Here is an 18,428-nt window from a genome sequence, read left to right as displayed (position 1 = left end):
AATAATAATAGTTCTGAGTGATTCTGTTCTCATAGGACCCTCTGATCAGCAGGATATTACAATTCCAATCAAGAGAGCAAGATATTCTTTAGCTCTAAAACCACCTGTGGATTGGAATATCCTGAGGGACATGTTTTCTGTTGGGATATATGAGGATCCTGGCAATTCCTATTATAAGGATTATAATGATGATAAAAATGGGGACATTGATAACTTTGAGGGAGTTGTCATGGTGCAGGTGTGAGGAGTCAGCAATGTGAGGCGGATAGCTGTTTGAAATTTGCTCAAAATATGCAATTTTATTAGAACAGAAATAATATCAAAATTACTCACTTTCCCTACTCTACTGTGGGTTCCCCTACCTAACAAAACTAAAGGGAAACACTCAAACACAGGAGTTCTTGCCCTCACACTAAACATCAAATACAAAAGAAAATATATGCCAATTCAACAATGACATTCACAGAATCTTGATAACCTTTTAGAAACCTAGGTTAACTCCCTTCACAAGGTTTCGAGTATACATCTCCAATGTTCATAAAAAGAATAAAAGGAAATCCACACAGGTAATAAAGTCTCCATTCATTTCTTGAAAAGTCAATATCTCGTTAAAGATTTGTCAACTACAGTTCCAACAATAATACAAGTTCTTCTTCTGATGAAATAGCGACTTTCCTCTTCCTCAGAATAGCATCAATGTTTTTCTCAGCCACAATACTCTTTTACCACTTCCAGTTATTCAAGAAGACTTGACATAGTTTAAAAAGAAATACGTCTTCTAGGATGTTAATGGAACAAAAGTATTGGTTAAAATTAAAGAGTCGTTTATTCACGTTAGAATTCACAATAGGTATATTTGTCAGGATGACTTCTCATTTCTGCTGCTTTTACTTCAACTTTACTTGTACCACAGTTTACCATGAGGTAATTTTCCATGGCCCCATAGCATTCCACTTCATTGGGGCAACTGAATTCTTGCATCCACTGTCAACCCAGATATATCACCACAGCTTCAGTACTTTGTAGATGAAAGACAGGTTTGGACAAGATTCACTATAAGGCAGTACAACACTTTAAAATAGGCAAGGCAATCGTCCTCAGAATAAATCTTCAAAATGGGCAGCCTCATTTCATGGGTTTCCCTTCCCCAACTTTGCCTTTGCCTCTTTTCCACTGTTAGCCACATAATTACCCAGAAGCCTTAGTTTCACTCTCTTGGATTTAGGTAATGCTTGCACACATGTATCTTGGGCAAGTTTGAACTTCTATTGGGCTCGCTCACAGCAATTGTTACACAATTTTCTGGCTTTGAGAAAGGCTGCTGTCACTTTCAATAAGGGAATACGCTTGGCTTGGGCAATGCTTGCGCTCTCTCCAACTACAGATGCATTTTTCAAACACTTGACTTCTTTTAGGAACAGTTCATGTTTGTTTGAATAAAGATGCAAAGTTCACTCTTTATATGGGAAACAAAATGAGGCACTCGCAACCACTTCTTCATGAAGTTTGAAGCCTTTAAGTGTTTAACAATGGTGTTCCCCAACGTTTGTTCTGCTTGGTAAGAGACACACGGCTACTTCTTCGTAGTGTTTAACAAGCTTTTAAGTTTAACAGTGGTCTTCCACAATATGCAGTCTGCTCAATAAGAGACGCGCAACCACTTCTTCATAAGGTTAGGGGCTTAGTGTCTTTCAGTAGCATTCGCTTTCACGCGAGTATAAATTACATTTCCGTTCACACGCAAGTGCTACTTTCTATTGTTCCTTTGTTAATGAATGCAACAAACAACTTCAACTCACTCTAGCTTCTATGAGAGTGAAGATTTGACTGGATACTGTTGCTGGCAGGGCTCGCGCAAGGAATCAGAATGTTAGGTTTGACTTACCGGCTTCTGTCATCCTTGTTCTGCAGGTTGCTCGACTTCCACGACTTGCGGCACAGCTTCCACTGCCTCTGGCTTCACAAGGACCAATACCATTCCTCTTCTCAGGTGGCTCCAGTCTGGCCTCTCATTTAAGGAGCCCTTCTCGCCCCTGAGACCTGCAACTCAACTCAGCAACAGCTCCTTGCTTCGGTCTCAAACGCATTTTCTACACAGCAACCACGACAATCAGGCTCACATGGGGAAAGCCAGTCTCTCTGCACGTCTTTCACTGCACAACCTCTGCACTTCAGAGTTTGGGGGAACAGGACCCTCTCAGAACAAGCAGGTAAAATCTGTGGCATCCACATTCAGGCGTCCCTCTGGTTCTCCCACTTCTGCCTGGTTTGCCAGCTCTGTGCCTTCTTCTTTCTGCTTCTGCTACTACTACACACACTCCAGTCACAGTTCGTTCCAGCTCCATTGGTAAGGCTTGCTCAGATTTTGTGATACTTGTGCCCAGGACCACATGTTTTATAAGCAGGTTAGGGACATTACAATGACAATATGCCATTACCTGTTTTGTTAGCTTGGAAAGGTTTTCCTTGTCAAAGGACAAACACTCTGTCTCATCCCCCGGGATCTCCTTTCCACCATGGGCCTTGTCTCCTCCCAGGTGATCCTCACTCCTGCAATACACCACCCCCAAGGTTAGGATCAGAAAGTGTCTGCCTTTCCCTGGCCACCTGGGAGGAGACTTTAGGCCGGGTTTTAGTCAGGGGTATGTAGATTTCATCACACTGGCCTTCCTTGGGTCCTGACAAGACATGTGGTAGAGGGCTTCAGGATCCGGATGGTAAAATGTTATTTGATCCTCAATACATTACTCACCTTAACTTATCTGAATGGACCCCATTACCCCATGTGCAGAATATGTGCAGAGGAATAATAAACAAGACGGTACACGACGGCCAGAGGTCGCATTCCATCAGAATGCCCTAGGACATCCCTGGCTGATAAATTTGCCTTCACACCCATGGTAGACCCAAGATTGGGTTGTTCCTCGACAAATATAGTAGGGAACCTAGCAAAGGCACGGGCCGGGCTTGGTTTCAGTGTCAGGATGAATTGTTAGACATATTCAGCCCACTGGTAAAAATCTTGGACATAGCAGAGAGAGCCAAGAAAGACAGTTGAGAGTGTACCCAGACATATTGACCAACTGGGCTCAAAGAGCTACTTCCTTCCTAGGCAATGCCAGTTCCTCTATGAGCACAGAAAGATGCAAAGGGTTCCTTTTAAAATGAATCTTAAGTTAGGATTGATGGTGGATACTTACCTGCAGAATACAGAATGTCTTTTGTTTGGGGAACAATATATAAGGAAAGTAACTAAACATGTGCCCACGTTTTCATCCCTGGATCGGGCCCAATCCACACTTACAAATGTTGTTTACCCCACTATGGTGTTATTAAGTGCCAGTAGAGACAGGGGCCACTCTAATGCCCAGTCAGCAAGACAACATGGCTTCACTGATGCCTTCTGTGGAACTGGTCAGGCAGCTGACATGGAGTACAGTGAGGGTTTTTCTTGACAGAGGCGCTATGTAGAAAGTTCCATGATGAGTATGGGTCTTCCAGGTCATATGAAATTCAAGGGACAGATTACGTTTTTCCCCTGAAATTGGTTACATATCACAAAGACAAACATATTTTGTCTCTAAGCCATTTCAGAACAGGATTTTCAGGAAAATTAATTTCTCACATACTGAGACACACAGATCTCCCAGAATACACCTCTGCCATGACTTAGTGGGGACTTCTGAGTTCTGAGACATCCATGAAACTCTCACAAAGCACACCTATCCTGACTTGCAGTGCACACTATGATCCTGCTTCCAGGCAATTCAAAACCCTTTTCAAAGTACTTTTGACTCAACACATTTTAGTGGGAAATGGACGCACCTCCCTCTTTCTGGTACGGTAGCTCTGGCGGATGTCAAAGCATCTGCTGCAGAGATCTGTGTGTCCAGTAGGTTCCCATAATTCCCCAATGCTCTGATGTATCCTTTTGAGATTCATAAAATTAGTATTCTTAATGCATTGTGGGTAGGCTGTTCAATCCACGTGAAAGAGCCTCACCTTTACTAGATACGGAAGGGTGGGCTGTTTAACCCAGATTCTGGTGATTCTCCAAATGCAGCAATAAGGTTCATGTGAACCTGAGAAGTTCCTGGGTTCCAGTTACAATCAAGCCATTTGGAACAAGATAAAATGAGCGTTCGGGTCATTGTGAAGTACAAAGGACTCTTTGTGTTAGGTTAAAAGAGTCTTGGATAAGTTGTTAAGAGAGCTCAGAGTTGAACATGCTGAAAATGTGTGCCAACATGACCACAGGTTCCAATCTCAGTGAGAGAACTCTGAGGGTTAATACGTGTGCTGCTGAGACTCCTGTGTACCCTGCAGGTGTCTGGCTCCAATCCTTGTAAAATAGCTCTGTGGGTAATGTGCCTGCTGCAAAGATCTTTTGGTAAGGTGACAACATCCCCAGCCTGGTTGTGGGGACATCCAGTGCAGTGACGAAGATGGCCAGGTACCTCTCCAAGCTAGTAAATGATAGGCGCAGAGCTAGCAAAGGCAGGATCCACTGGTCAACCTCACTTAGTCCCTCTCACGTACCAGGGTATTCTTGCACGAAGGACAATAGGGGCAATGTCGCTTTAAGAGACACATGTTTGGCTGGGGATAAACTGAAGCTAACTGAAAGCAATGATACAATGATGTCCCCTATCCTCAAATGTCAGTCTTTCATATATTCAGGAACTGACAATGCCACTTTGAGGAAATCAGAGAGCAGTGATCTTGTGGAGCGGCTGTGCTTTCACACTGGAATCCTCCCAGACAAGTACATAAACCATATGTAAACCCACAGGTGAAGGAGTGGGGCTTGAACCAGGAGATAGTACACAAGTAATCCATCAGTCAACTCCCAAAAGCTACAAACTCATACATCTTAAACCGGGGGGGCTTAGGGTGTTCAATCTGAAGGCAATGTGTGGCGAGCCAAACGAGGACTGCTCGCAGAGATGGATGAGCCAACCCCATGACCCACATCAATGCTAATAGCCACCACCAGCGGCATAGCTCAGTAACTAATCACCAAACCAGCAATCTAAGGAGAAGGGAGAGTAGGGAACTCCAAATGGTGGATGAAGTTCTTGAGGTTGTTGTCCTGCAGACTCCATAAACCCAGCCAGGCCCACAGAACTACAAATCCTAACTTTGCAATACCAAGCCAAGATATCTGAGTTCATAATAGACAAGCTGGAGGTTGCCACCAAAGCCCCACTAAAGGCAGGACATGTGCCAGAAGGGGATGGGGGGGATAGGAGCTTGGGGATGGATGGTGCAAAGAGCAGAGTCTGATGCTAAGCCTGAAAAAGAACCTTGAAGAATGTAGGAGAGGCCCGGGAAGCTGGGAGTGGTTGGAGCACCAAAGCTGGGGGAAAGGCCAGGGAGCTGTGAGAAACAAGCAAGGTAGAGTTTCATCAAAGGCAAGTGGGTTGAGAGTGGAGGCCAAAGAGGGAAAACATCAACAGGATGATGAAGGTGATTTTGAGAGTGGTTGTCAGGAGGTGAATGGGGTGGAATATCAGGAGGAATTCTAGGTGAGTTTGTGAGGCTAAGAGGGAGTCATTATCAGGAGGTGAAATTAGGGAATGTCACGAGGGGGACAGAGGTGATTCTGAGAGGCTATGTGTGAGTGGAATGCAAAGAACAAGGATTTTGAAGAATAGCGGAAGAAAACATAGGAGTGGATCAGAAAACGCTAGATGCCAGGAGGAAAAGTAAACAGCAGGGGATGGAAGAGCATGGGGAATAATTGATTGCAAACCTGATTAGGATGGTAGCAAGACCAAGGAGGGGTAGGAAGTGAGGACAAGAGAGTTATTAGAAGGGAAGGGGAGACAACATTCAGTCCTAGGGACATAGATGAGCCTAATAAGTGGTATGGTTAGTTTAGTTGGCCACCCTCTCATCCTCCACTTCCTCTCCTGGCCCATATCAGAGGTGCTGAGAATTGCCCAGACCTTTGTCCCAGCCATTGTGGTCTGTAACCATGGGTGGTCTCCAAAGAGCCAGAAAGGAGATTAGTGCTGGGTCTGTGAAATCAGAGAGACCTGGGCTACCTGGTGATAGCATGGTGACTGGAGAGCTCTGACAATAATGGCTTGGCAATCTTCAAACCTGAGTTCTGGAATACAGGTGGAGAGATTTTAGAGAAGGGTTGGGGGCAAGCCTGAAGCCTATTTATAAATACTGGGGAAGATACCAGTCAATCAAGATAAATGGCAGACTTTGTATGAGGAGTTTAGTCAAAGCTTACCCATGGAGGGGTCACCACAAAGCCTGCCATACTGAGAAGAAGCCATCCTGAAGTTTTAGTTTTCTTTGAACGGTTTGTTGAGTTCAGATGTTTGGTTAAACCTGTCCAACCAGTTGCTCCTGACAGTTGATTTTATATATTACTCCTGTTTATTATTTGACCCAATCCTGTTAGATTTGCCCAATAAACACTTTTAACTCAAGTTCACGTGTTTGTCTAGTTCGTTTTTTTTGACCCCATGCCTGGTTTTTGATAGTAAATACAGATGAAAGGTTAGAATCCCAGCAGTGACAATTGAATATTTTGTAATTCTAAAGTCATCAGAATGAGTACCATTGTAGGATTTGAATGACACAAGGTTTGAGAAATGTACCTGACTGTTAGTCAGCATTATTTGTTAGCCAAAACCATCTTCTTTTCTACCTTAACAAATTTGAAGGCAGGATTAAGGGTATCTTGCCTGCTCTCTACCCACAGTCCACTTCTCCAAAAGCAGTATTAGACCCCCACAGCATTATACATTTGAAACCGCAGACAATTTGGGGTGCTGAAGAATAGCTTCTAATTGCCAATTGAAATAATGATCAAAAGGATAAGAGCTGTAGCCAATGATAAAACTGTTAAAACAATCATCAACAGTGGGATGATATTATGTTCAACTTGTTCTGTGACACCATTCAGTAGTTTACCCAAATATTCTTAAATTGGAGTTTGTTTAGTAAATTATCCTAGAACTAGAATTTGGGGGAATTGCTTTAGGAACCGGGAAATGTATTTCATCAGGCTCATGATTTCACTGGTTTTCACATAGAAACAATAATAGCCGACTCAAGCTCCTTGGCTCCCCACCAAAAAAATACAAATAAACCAAAGGACTAAAAGAACTATTGGTATTTCATCAACAACCTCCTCTACCTTTTATTGTCCCTTGTGTGGTGGTGGGTATGGAGGTACAATGGGGTTTTGGCTGGTTTCTGGAGTTGGGATTCAGGAGTGGATACTCTTCAGTAGATCCTTTGCTCTGGAGGACACTGAGAGATGGCTGGTCGGTGGCTTTCCTACTTTATTGGTCTGTGCTGGGATATGGATAAAGGGCTGGATGGACTGGACAGTGTTTTTGGGGCTAGCACACACATTTAGCAGTACAACAGCTTGTGACAGGGACCATGTCATATTCATCTCCACATGCACCTCTATGAATTCTACAGAACGACAGGCATAGAATAGATGTCAACATCTGCACTGCTCAGAAGGATTGCCAGGATATATTTTGTTTGTGAGCTGTGAGAAACTGAAGGGTATTCTCACTCTTACTGCCCTTGGATCCTTTAGGCAGGTTGCCAGAGAAAGGCCCTCACTTTTGGAACCTGACCCTGGGGGTGGAGAAGCGAGGGAGGATCTCCTGGTTGCATGGTCCTTGACGATTGAGAAAGGGGTGCCCTCAGGCAAGCCATGGTATCCCCCTTTCCCTATAGACAACCAACCTAACCCTCCCCTGACCTTTATGGGTTATTGTAAGTCAGCACCCCTCATTTTCCCTCTTAGGACACTTGAAAGTACTGAGACGAGGAAGAGGCAGCTGAGAGTAATGAACACTATACAATTTCCCCACATTTGTACTGGGATGAAGAAGATGCTGGCAATGTGAGAGGGAGCCACGTGGAGAGGCTACCCCGTTCCCTCTCATGTGGAATGCCCATTCCCCTGTGTAAAGAAGTCAGCACAGGGGTTTTTTAAGGGGCAGGAGGTGGACCCCTCTCAGCTGAAGATGCAGTTTGTGTGCCCTGTGCTGCAAGGAAATCTACTGCCGGTGAGTTTCTGATAGATAAACCCTGCGTGCGAATGACTGAACATTTACATTGTGGTGAAATACTTTGTATCGGAGACGTCACGTGTTTCAGTAGGGTACATTTTCGAAAGGTCTCCCGTCTAAAATCATTTCCAGTGTTGAGTGTTAAAAGCCCAAGAATACTTTGAATCAGAGTGGTTGCGTCTCTTAAAGAAAGACGTTTTTGAAAGGCTCCGAGTATTGGGAAGTACATTTAAAGTGAAACACATGAATATTACCTAGCGGGCTGAATGAAAACTAAGCCTTAAACCAAACCAATACTTACTGAATACCGAATCAAATAAGAACTTTGCAATGAAACAATAACCGCATGGTAAATTCAGCAGTGAATGGAACTGTGCAAATTAACAAAACCACTGCAGTTTGACTTACAAACTGAATGGAATTTTCAAGCTAAACCAAGCCACTGCATGCTGCATTCTAAGTTAACTACAAATTACCAATACCCCTTGTATGAAGAAAAGAAAGAAAACGTTATGGCACAAGGGAACAAGGAAACCAACCAAGATTCCCATTTCTTTGTGACATTGCAATACAAGTCTTGGGGAAGGGAACCACGAGACTTGAGGAACTACCATTGTTGTCTTGAGGACAGAGCATCAAGACCATTTTTTGTATTTTGAACTTTGTGGCTTTGAACAGGGGGAAGGGAACTCCGAAGATTATTTAAAACTGTATCATTTTGAAGACTTTTTTTGTTGAACTGTTTTGCAATTGGGGAAGGGAGCTGAAAGGAAGCTGCAAGCTGGAAGAAGCTCAGAACTTTATGTTGAACATTGTTTCTTTGGTTGCTGACATCCCTACACATTGTGCAGATTTAGTTGTGAGGCAAGTATGGGTTTGGGGCACAGACAGACGTTTAAGTTGAACTCTTTGACTCAGACTTTCCTTAGTTAAATTTACGTAGGGAAGTCCCACCTTAGCACAGGGCAAGTTAGGCCTCTCTCCATCCTGACATTTTTAATTAATTGTTTTATTTGTTATCTTTGAATTTGTTGTCTGTGTCTTGCTACATGATGCCTTCACAGAGCCCAGGAGAGCTTGGACCATGCACCGTGTGGGACCGCCCATGAGTTAACCTGCCCTGGTTCTTGTGTGATCGGCAATTCTCTTCAGCGTGAGAGTCATTAGCTGGCTGTGTGTGATTGCTAGTGTGTGTGCTCCACACTGCAGATTAACCTCTCAGGTGTGTTGTGAACCCTGTGGATTCCACCGCCCCCCCCAGCCTCCTGTAAAATTCTGATTTCCATATATCATACCTAATACTGGGTTTAAAATGTTACGGTACAGCACAGTTCTTGGTATCTGCTATGGGTACTGAGGCATCAGGGGAAGGCAGTGGATTGGCAAAATTTCATTATGCGATTTTGTGGTGCTGAGTTTGGATCAATGTACGTTGGCCTACAGGGAAATAAATATTTCCTAGTAGTCTTGTGCTGTCCCTCAAAGGACAGTATGGCTTCTAACTTGCCCCATTTTATGGGTGATACTTTGAGCAGGGCTTGGTTTTCCCGTCTCCATATATTGCATTCTGGGTCTTGTAGTTTCATGTTTCGATCATTATAAGTATGGTGCTACAGATCTTAGCAGGGAAATTGCTCCTAGCTAGAAAAACAAGGATAGCTGAAGCTGTATAAATGGACGCAGAGCCACTTGGTACTCATGGGGAAGAGATAGCCACGTGCCCGGAGATAACTTAGGTCTGATGGTAGGGAGAGGGACTTTTACAAAGTCTGTTGTATGTCATGTAGATTATTTCTCTTTACATTGATGTATCCATTAGAGTGCTGCGCTAATAAAGATGCTTTCAACCAGGGGTTGGTTCCTATGAACCTAGGATCGAAAAAGATCCAGAGCCACGCTAATGTCAGGACTGTTGGCACTCGGAGCTAGCTAGCCTTTTGGTTGTAGCCCCTGAGCTTCTATCCGCAGCTACAACCAAAAGATCCGGGGATATAGCCCCCTCCCCACCCCTAGTGCCGCCACTGCTTGCAACTCAACATCACTTTCATTAGATCAAAACTGTCAACTGGCCTCGGACCTCCAGGAGCCCTTAAGTGGGATTGGCCTCTTAATGGTTCCTAGTGCCTTCTGTAAGCATTGCCCCCCACCCCCTTTGCACCCATCCTTTTGGATATCTATATCATTAGGGTAGTAGAGTACTTCCACAAGGAACTGCTTCCCTTGGAAAACATCATTCAAGGGCTTCTGGACCTTGGCTGGGGGATTGTAGCTCTTCTCCCCTGTGGGGTCATGGAGGAAGGTGAGGACGGGAGGAGTTGAATGGGGAACTTACATTCCTGTCCCCCCCACCTCACCAGCTCCCTCTTACTTACATCCCACTGGGTATGGCACCAGCTCCTAAACACATCACTCTCACACCCTAACTCATAGAAAGCAAAGGTCTCGAATGTAGGTATAGGTCGTTTAATGTCCTTTTCATGTGTCTCAGGCGCAGAACACAATGGGGAGAGGATGGCAGGCTTGCCTGTCAACCCCCTTTCTGCTGCAAAATTGTACTACCGGGGAAACCAGTGCACCTCAAGGTTATCCCATGGACCATCAAAATCTGTTACCAGTGCCTGTGTGGATACCTCACATTGGCGACTGCCAACTCTAGACCAGCTGGCTGGCATTGAAAGGAGTTAGCTTCATTCCTTGCAGTCGGTGGTGATGGTGGCCTCATTCCACTTTTGGTTTTGCTAAACGGGCCATAAATAATTAATAACCACCTACCTAAAAGGACAACGTGCAAGTTACTTGCATAGCTACAAATGCATGAATTAACATGTCACTATTCACCCACATGCGTGTCCTGGCTTTACTGGATGAGCCAAGGGTCGATCACGGTGGGATATATCATGCAGCCTACTGATGACAAACAGTGCACCAACACATGTTTGAGATAAATGCTCAGTTCAAACGGGTAAGGACACAAGTACGAAGTGCTTTCATTTGAGTAGTTAGCCTTGGGTTCAATGATAGAAAATGCAGGGGCACTGTCGATTCTGCTACACAAGGCTCACAGGTTTCTAATGACAAAACGTGCATCAGCAAATTGTTCCTTCCAGAGAAACAGTTCGATTTCTAATGTTGAACCAGATAGCAGCACCTACATTTCACTTATAAGACTCATGTTTCCAGCGCTGCTTGTGCTCGTTTTGATGTCAGAGAGGTATGGGGCCTCATTGCACGGTAGGCGGTAGGGGATTACAGGCACCGGTAAGGGCACCGGTGCCGGTAATCCCCTACCGCCCTAGTACGAGGTCCCTTAACGGGTCCCGTCTTTAACGTGTGGTCTGCCCAGGCGCTATGGACGGTTCCTGCTGAGGGACCTCAGAGCTAATAATGGTACAGCAAATTTCGGTACCGTTATTAGCTCCTTCCCCATTCCCATTGAGCCCTATGGGAGCTCAAATGGGAATGGGGAATGGTACCTGGAGTGGGGATTTACCGGTCCTGCAAAGGTCGGAATAAACCGGTAAGCCCCTATTCTGGGAACCTGGACTCCGACAGCGGTAGGGGGTAGCCATGGCGCTAATAGCTCCATGGCTACCGCCTACCATATAATGAGGCCCATGATTTATACTGATGAACAACACACAGGCACAGAAGTGTTGTCAGGTATTGCAGAATCAGCTTGGTTTTTAGAAAACCTACAGCTCTGTTGGTTTCTAAAGTTTTATTTAGTATTGGAGGAATTATTTAGAGAAAGGTGTAGCTTGCTGATGACAAACCATGCTATATTGTGCAATGCCAAACTCGTACATACATATATTCATGCACTGCATGCACCTATTAAAAATAAACAGATGTTATGGAGGATGGTAAACAGAAACACCTTACCTCGGAATCGAGCTGTTGTGAAGTAATAGCTAAATCTAAACAGGAAGGGGAATGGTACAGATGTCTCTTGCCATATGTGTGGGGCTGGGTGCTGGGGATGGAAATCAGAAAAGAGCCCAGTTCCCTGTCTTCTGTTGCTGGTTTAAGCATTAAGAGCTTGGGAATGCAGCCATAATAAAACATGGTGGGGGGCAAAAGACCTGATTGGGGAAGGGTGTTTTCTTAAAAAACACAGAAAGTTTCAATTCATAGGGAAAAGGACAGAGAAAGGTTAAAATGAGGAGAGTCGATCGTCTAAGGCTTTGTGGAGAAAAGGGTGTGAACATTGAGCAGTGGAAAGGAATGCAGTGGGAAGGTGCCCTTTCAATGTAAGCATACTGGGAATGATAAGGTAATTGTAATTGGTTGTTTATGACGTGCTTAAGCACGGACCAAGGAATCAAACCTATGTTGCTCCGTGTCGTCTTGCTTCCAAGGCGAACACGTTGCCCCTGAGCTAAAAATATAATAGGTGTAACCTAGGGAAAGGATTGAACAAAAACATGAAAGAGAAAAAGAAAGGAAACAAAGTGAGAACAAAATGGATGAAAGAATGAGTCTGGCAAAAGGATGAAATGTGAGGGCTCAATATCATATTGGATAAGGCAATTAATATGGAAAAAAGACAAAAGGTCTGATCTAGGGAGATAACACTTTAGCTGGCATTAAGAATGATTTTGTCTGTTTTACCAGAGGTTTCAAAACAAAATCTATTACTTAAAAATTGGTTCAAGAAGTGATCCACATCCAGGAATTATTGGTCTAACATGTGATTCAACTAAGTTCATATGTAGTTTTGATAAAATACAATGAATCATAGTTTCGGGTGAATTATAGTTAAGGTTTTTGTAAACTCAGGAACTGAATTGACCTCTTTCTGTTGCCTTCATAGTCATATCATTGATCTGATTGTTATGCTAAAGTGTTGGATGTATTTGAAGGTGTTGGTAGTTCTGATCATTATTAAGGACTTTATAAACTGTACTGTCATATTAGGTAGCACTCAGTAATGATATTTCTCCACCTTAAACTGCAGGTTTCATGACCAAATTATCATTCATTTTCAATTGTCTCAGGGCTGTTCTCTCATCTCTTTTTCACAATATATGGCAGCATTGCATTTCAAAACTTCCATGGTGACGTACCCACAATATATTCCATCAGTGTTATATATAGCTTCTTCATCCAATGCACTGTACTGTGACAAACCTAAAGTTGTCTCACCTGCTAGTACCCGGAGATCTGTCATCCAGGTGGCCAGGACACGGCCATCGCTTTTGGATCCAGTTCCTGGGGGTGGACCAGTGTGGGACAATCACCTGAATGAGGTGTCTTCGGGGCGTGGAAGTGGGACACCGGAGGGTGAGACGCAGTATCCCCTTCCCTATAACACCTTTTCCCCATCTTATCAGGTAGGATAACGAGGAACTAAACCCCCCTCCTTTCCCGACATGAACACTTTCTCACAGACAGTTCACCATGAGCAACAACAGACTAACACCAGAGCCGTATACCTGACATGTCCCAATACCATGTTCAGGCAAGGTCAGGCAATTACGGATCATTACACATACCTGACTTCCATCACACTTCACCACACGGATAAAAGGCGGAGCATGAAAGCACACTCTGAGCGAGGCAAAGAACACAAGGAAACAGCAGTTCCAAAATGCCAGTTTAATACAGGGAGAAAGATGGCAAGACCAGAGAGGTTCGCAAGGAGGGAAGTACCCTTGACCTCTAAAGACTGTTACTTTTACGAGCCTTGGAAAGTAAGAAACCTAAGACCAGGAACTAAGGCTGATCAAACATGCATAGTGTGTCGGAGGTACCGGTGCTCTGCCGCGTTGATAACCAAGGCAGGGAGGAGCGATTGATGCCGTGGTACTATCCTTGGTCCATACAACAAAGCAGAGTCAGAAAAGACAGCACAGCCGGAGAGTCAGAGAGACTGATACCAAACCAGCTCATGTTTTCAACCAAGGTTGCAAGCGGCAACATTGTATAAAGAGAACAGTGTGTGAGGCGTCTGAGATGAGCGACGCAAATATAATTGGAAACCAAAAGGAGTAATTGAACTGCATAATTGAACTTTGGAATGCCCAGAAAAGATACCATACACAGAGTGGTCTGGCGCCATGTTGGTGCTCATTTGAAAGTCTCTGTTAGTGTGAGAAAAAAGAATATTGAGATTAAAGTGGTAATGCAATGGGTCAAGCTAAAACCTTTGCACATTTGAAAGCCTTTAATAGTTTAATGTACATCCAAAATGGTCCGAGCCCGGCTGAGGGAGACTCATTGAGCGACAGAAAGGGATCTGAGCCCAGCTGAGTGGGATCCAGGGTGAACCGTGATTCACCTGAGAAACAATTCTCTGAACATTGTTTAGAAACGGATCTGATCGTGGTAGAGGGGGATCCAACATTGAACCTTTGTTTTTTAAAAGGATCTGAGCCTGGCTGAGGGGGATCCAGGATGAACACCGAAATTGAATACTGGTGCAAGGAAAAGAATGTTTGCGTGTTGTTTTTGTACAGCCGGCCCTCTAAGTCAGAGACTTGCAAGAAGTAAAGAGGTTTGGACACAGAAGGTCCTGAACTGTGGAAATAGAACTGTATCCTTGTGCCGCAGAACCCAGAGTTTTTTCTTTGCTGGAGTGACCCCCCTTACCCGTGCAGAACACATGGAGAAGGGAGGCCAACGGCTCAAGCATCCTGACATATAATTTTGTGAACACTTCTTTCTTTTTCATGAACATTTCCCCACCTTATTTGTAAATAAGTTGTAAGGATTGGCAATAGGTTTTTTAGTGTAGGCCCTTTTATTTTGATGAGACTCCACTAGGACTGCATTATTTTTATTTGATGGTCCTAGCTTTCTCCCATCTGTAGATTTAGGTTTAGATAGGTGTTTATCACACCCTTGTGAAAGTTCAATAAACACCCTTAAACTGTGGTCACTTGTGTCTGTCTTGCTGTTGATACCATGCCTTCCTTACAGTACATAGTAACACTTCAAGGAATACTAACATGATATTGAATTAAATGGATAGCAAGACCAATAGAAATACATCATATGCTGGTAGATGGAAAACAGTGTAAAGCAGATGTTTTTAGCCTTTCTTTAACTATTTGTAATGTTTGAGGCAAGAATGAGTATCCAGGAGTAATGTGGTTGACAGTTTAGGAGCAGGTAATTGAAATGAGAGAAATCTTGATGATACAGAGGGGCGACGCTAAGTGGAGAATAAAACCTGACATGACAAGTCCAGTTTCCTAGAAATCTGATAAAGAACAATGAGTTCCAACAGATTATGATTATAATTGTTCTTTTATAACGCACTTAATAAAGGTAATTGGTTTCTAAGCACGATATAAAAGAACAATTATAATGATAAAGACGGGTGAGAGCATTAATGCATTTAAAAACAATACAAAGAAAGTGGAACCTGAAATGTTGAATATTGGGTAGCCAACCAACACTAGCAAGATGAACAGAAATCTAAGAAGAATAGCTCAGGCCAAAAATAATCTGAATTCAAGAGTGCAAGAGTGGAAAGGGAGAACTGCATGTTTTGGAAGACCAACATTAAGAAAAGAAGGAGCTAACATGTAAGACCAAGTTAAGGAGATGAAAAAGTAAGTAAACGATGTATATGATGGATGATAAAGTTGATAGTGACATACACAAACTTCGGAGAAAACCCTATCTTGACATAAAAAAGAAGAATCAAAGATAAGTCAAGCATACAGACAGAAGGAACTCAGTGTGAGGTTCTTGTTCCATGGGCAAAACCAGGGGGTAACAGGCCGCTGCCCCAGTTAAGGCCATTAGCACCCTTGGGTACCAAAGAAGCAATTCAGGGTGCTAAAAAAAGGATTTTCCTTCCTACAATAGGACGCCGGCTTGGAACTCGGGCTTACACCGCTGGTTCAAGCCCGCCTTCCTAGCCACCTGATGGCTGGCTCCCGCACCCAGGTTGCTAATGCATCTAACAAGGAGGACAATAGCTAACGGCAAAATAACTGAATGTGTAGCAAGGAAAAAAGAATTTCCACTTTCTTAGGATTGAAACAAAAATAATGTGTGGTCATCCAAGATTTGATGGCAGACAGACAAGCAGTCAAGCATTGATTGGGTACATTCTAAAACAAAGGAAAGAAGTAAAACTCTTGGCATTGTCTGCTTAAAAATTAGCCTGAATAATGAATGACTTTATAAGAGAAGTCAATGGAATTGTGTAAAAGGAAAACAGTTGTGGTCCAACTACAGAATGCAAGAAATACCAAAAGATAGAAAATGGGACCACCAAGATGAACAGAAACTTTCTACAGGACTGAAAATGAACGATTTTGAAGGAGAAAAAACTGAAATATCAAGTGAAGAAAGGGACTGAAGAAGTGTAGTGGGAGGCATTTTAGAAAACTGACTGTTCCCAAAGTGTAGGCAATAATTACATTTTAAAATACGTTCATGGTTTCCTGTGCACAATATAAGGTAGCACTTTTATGATGTCATTCCCATATTATATACTAGCAATCCATTTTAAATCACGCTCATAGTATTGTGCCCACAATATATGCGAGCACTGTACTGTAAGAACACAATTTCATGCTGTCCCAGTAAATGCTATGAAGGGCATACATTCATGTTTTGTTCCCAATATATAGTACCATGCACTGTGAGAACGTTTGCATGTTGATAGTAGCTTAATTGTGTCAACTCCGCCCTGTGACAATCTTTTTTGATGTTTCCTTTAGTGCATGCAATATGTGCCAGTAGGCATGCCACTGTAAAACAAACATTGCCCCTCCAAGTAAACTGCAACGGTGCACTAGGAGGAGACTGGAACACACAGGTGGCATAGTGATTGCTATAGACTTTTATTAGCCCAGAAAATAAAGGGAAAACCTAAATGTCCCTATCGTTACGAGGAGTTTCCTTGCTTCAACTAAAATACTAAAGGGGTTTATCAGAATGTCCTTGTAAACTTAAGAGTCCACCGTCATTTGTCAAAATCTCAAATTATGTCCCTTACACTTATAACTAAACTAGAAGGTTGCGTCAATGTTCTTGGCCGAGGATAATTACTCCCTTCTCTTGGATTGAGTAGCACAGTTCTGTTTGCAAGTTCATAACCGGGGGAACAGCAAAGTTTGTTACTGCAGAAGTAACAAAAGGGGGGGATATTGGGAAGGGGACAGCCCTATCCCACCCCCTAAGCGCTTTAGTGTGAGGTGAGATGCATTTGAAGCATGATGATGAGCCAGGGGGGAGAGGGGATGATGAGAGGACCACCTCCCAATACAATATAATCAATATAATCAAATATAATCAACACAGATAGTATAGTGTAGGGCAGGAACAGCATTGCTGTTTTGCATAGATATTGGTAACCATAGGTTGAAGGGAAGGCCGGCGTGGCGAATGCGGCTTTGTATGCACTAGGTACAAATTGCAAGACACGGGAAACCTCCAGCCATGCCCGAGCTCCCATGAGGACAGCCGACTCCCCCAACTACCAGTGTTGCAAAGATGTATTTTTTGCTCAAAATGAATGTGCCCTACAAGGCTGTGATCACAGACCGGCACCTGGTGTGTACGTTATCTCACACTGGCCAAAGCATGACCCAGCCCATCCTCAGGCGACCACGAGTTATAGCCCATATAACTGACTAAACCTTAAGATCCCTGAATTCCATGGCACAAGGTGCCCTTTGACCACCTGCCCCAGAGGACGGATAGGGCACATCATTGACCGACGATCAAGTGATTTGTATTGCGAGGTGCTGAGGTTGGAGACCTTGGAGCCAGATGGCATGGAAGGGAGTGAGTGAAATGTGTGTGTGAAGGTTAGAGTGCCCCAGAACCTCCTTTGTGCCCGTCATAAAGCCTGCCACTTGCACATTATAGTGATAAAGTAGCTGTATGTTAGGAGTATAATAAATGTGCTCTATGACCTTCGATGTGAGAAGATGATCACTGCAGCACCCATGTAATGGAAGACGGACGGGTTGGGCTGGAACCAATGACCTGGCTTCTCCTGGAGAGTAGGTGGATCATGTATAGGCGCACACCAACCAGTCGCGCAGGTTTTTACTATATGTATTGTGTCATCTATTATGATGTTTTTCTTTAAAAGATTCTGCTTGTACTACTTTTTGGCAGTATGGTACTACTTTTTGGTAGAACGTTCCTAGCAGCAGAGTTATTTGCTGTTGCTCTCATCTGCATGTGAGATTAAAACTTGTTATCCTTACAAGATTGACTTGGGCCTTTCTTCCCTAGCGGGTTGTATTCTCCCTGGTGTGAGCGTTTATGGGTGTGCCTTCCTTAGCCCTCTCACTTACGCGGGTGGCCTTCAAACTGTGGGCTTTTACTGCCCCCACTACGGCGTGCAGATGATTATCCAGTAGGACTAAGGCTGCCACAATGAAAAAATATGAG

This window comes from Ambystoma mexicanum, chromosome 11 (genome assembly GCF_040938575.1).
Source record: "Ambystoma mexicanum isolate Mex_15411 chromosome 11, UKY_AmexF1_1, whole genome shotgun sequence".
Taxonomy (NCBI): Eukaryota; Metazoa; Chordata; class Amphibia; order Caudata; family Ambystomatidae; genus Ambystoma; species Ambystoma mexicanum.
Note: the sequence above shows the minus strand (reverse complement) of the source record.